Source organism: Rhinolophus sinicus, chromosome 16, assembly GCF_057876585.1.
Source record: "Rhinolophus sinicus isolate RSI-liver-muscle chromosome 16, RSI-T2T, whole genome shotgun sequence".
NCBI classification, from domain to species: Eukaryota; Metazoa; Chordata; class Mammalia; order Chiroptera; family Rhinolophidae; genus Rhinolophus; species Rhinolophus sinicus.
In genome coordinates, this window is record NC_142516.1 from 24,208,135 (window position 1) to 24,210,919 (window position 2,785).

A 2,785-nucleotide genomic window follows, 5' to 3' on the forward strand; every position below is an offset into this window, starting at 1 on the left:
CTGACCATTTGTATATCTTCTTTGGAGAAATACCTATTCTAATCCTTTGCCCATTTTTAACTGTGTTGTCTTTTAATTATTGAATTGTAAGAGTTCTTTAGCTATTCTAGATATAAATCCTTTATCAGTATATGATTTGCAAATATTTCCTTCCATTATGTGGATTATGTTTTCATCATCGACAGGATCCTTTAAAACACTTTTGAAGCACAAAAGTTTTTTACTTTGATGAAGTCCAATTTACCTATTATTTCTTTTGATGCTTGTGATTTGTTGCCATAATGAAGAAACCAGTGCCAAATCCGAGATCATGAAGATTTATGCCTATGTTTTCTTTAAAAATCCTATAGTAGTACCTCTTACATTTAGGTCATTAATCTGCTTTGAGTTAATTTTTCTATATTGGGTGTAATGGGGATTCAACTTCATCTTTTTGCATTTGGATATCCAGTTGTCCCAGAACCCCTTCTAGACTTTTGAGTCACAGTGTCTTTTAACAGCCAAGAGAAAACTCAAAACTTCAGCCCACATTGCTGTAGGAGTTCAGTAGCATCAGCAATATTTTTAAGGATTTCTGCGTAGAGAAATGGGTCATGCTCCATCTTTCCTTCTGAACGCTTGCTCCTGGGTTGTTTCTATCACAGATGCTGTATGGCTCAGAAAGTAGGTGCCCATGAACTGCACGTATTGCAAGAGAAATCCAAGGAATGTCTTCTAGTTCACTTTCCTCCTGAGAAAAGGGATCCCACAAGCATGCCCTGGCTGCAGCCATATGTGTCACACATATAATCTCTACAGCCACCTAAGCTGTAGCTGATGGCACCAGGCAGCAATTGCAAAGGTATGAAGAAGGCTAGGAACTTTTAAGATGGCTTGATACAGACACTACTTAAAGGTACATTCCATGTAAGTGGGGGGGAAACTGACCCAATCAAATCCTGTATTTTGGGAAGTGTAAATGCTCCCACTAATGTTGTGAGATTTACGTGAACTCTACATCATCATAATTGATCACTACCAAGAATGATTTTGGCTTAGACAGCTATACTCTTACTAATGCTAAATTTTCTGGTAAATGGGTGTAATATTTTATCTTTTTTTAGGGATCTCACATATCTATAGATATGATGTCTTATTGTAATAAATTCCTAAATGTAATCCATTCCTTTATAGGATAAACCCTATTTGGTTCTGTTGTGTCATTTTACACTCTTTTTTTTTAAGTTGTAAGAGTCTTAAGAATGGTCTATAGATTTTCTTTTCATCCATGCCTGTTGATAATATTTAAATTATACTATTTTTTTTATTGTCTTTCAACTCCTCAGGTTCCACATGTAAAACAGTACATATAATGTGGAAATTTTCCAATTCTTGTCAACTGGGGAAGAATTATCCATTATTACCTTTAGCATAAATTGTTTTTCTTTTCTTTTCTTTTTTGAGATTTAATAATTTTGTTTCTATTTTTTCCTTGATTATCATGCCATTCAGGCTTCCTAATTCTCAGAATCAATTTTGATCATTTTTTTCCAGGAAACCATCCATATCTAAGTTACTTTGTTGCAGTTGTCCATATTATTTACTTTTAATTTTTAAATATTCTGCATATATATCATATTACTGTTCTGAATTACAATTTTTAAAAAATCTTATTTTTCTTTACAGTTGACATACAATATTGAGTTACACTGTTATTCACATATATCCTCCATTTTTATCCTGATTAAAATTTCCAGAAGTTTGTCCTTTTTAAAGAAACCAGGTCTAATAATTATTTATAAATTCCACTTTTCTTTTTTTTAGTGTATTTCTTAATAATTATCCCGTTTTACATTCTCAAAGTTAGTTTTTCATTCTTTCTCTAGCTCCTTGATGTAAAAAAATATTTTTTCCAAACACTTTCATCATATATTTTTTCCTACCTCAATTTCTATTAATGGATATTTATAAAGTCTATAAAGGTATACTAATCTGTGGATAAACATAAATATTCTATGGACACTTGAAAGGGTATATTTTTTCATTTGTATAGTATTCATATAATGATGTTAATTAAAATATATAATTTTACCCCTTTTTAAATTGCTGCTGTTCAAAATTAGTAATGTGTTTAGATATGTTATTCTCTTATCTTCTCATATTTCCATTGGTTTTTTACTACGTATATTTTGATGCTATTCCTTAGCACATAAATTTGTATTATTAAATCTTCACTCTCCATCAGTATTTCTCAGTGACAGGCAGCATCAGCCTCACCTGGGGATTTGTTAATTATGCACATTCTCATGCCCCATCCCAAACTTAATGAATCAGAAAGTCTGTGGGTGGGGCCGAGGCATCTGCTTGTTAAGAGATCCTGAGGTGATTCTGATGCCTCTTACAGTTAGAGAACTACTGACCTATATAAGAAATTCTACAAGTATAACATGATTCTAAATGACTCATTTAATGATTACTATAACCACTTTCTTTTCTTTTTTATTTCTGTTTTCCTAACATAGTTTTGCCTTTTATTTTACTGTCGAACACAGCAAACCACTGAATTTTATTTTATGATCAAATTGGAGAAAGTTTGACTTTTTTAAAACAGGAAATTTTAAACTATTTACAGTTATTCTGATACTTGTTATGCTTGGTCTTTTTAATGACATCTTAGGCTCTCTGTTTTTTTGTTTCTTTGATATTTCCTTTCTGTTCTAGTTTATAGGTTAAACTGTATTTTACTGCTCTACAAATATTTGGAATTATACTTATAAATTGCATGTAAAAGCACTCTCAAATTTGT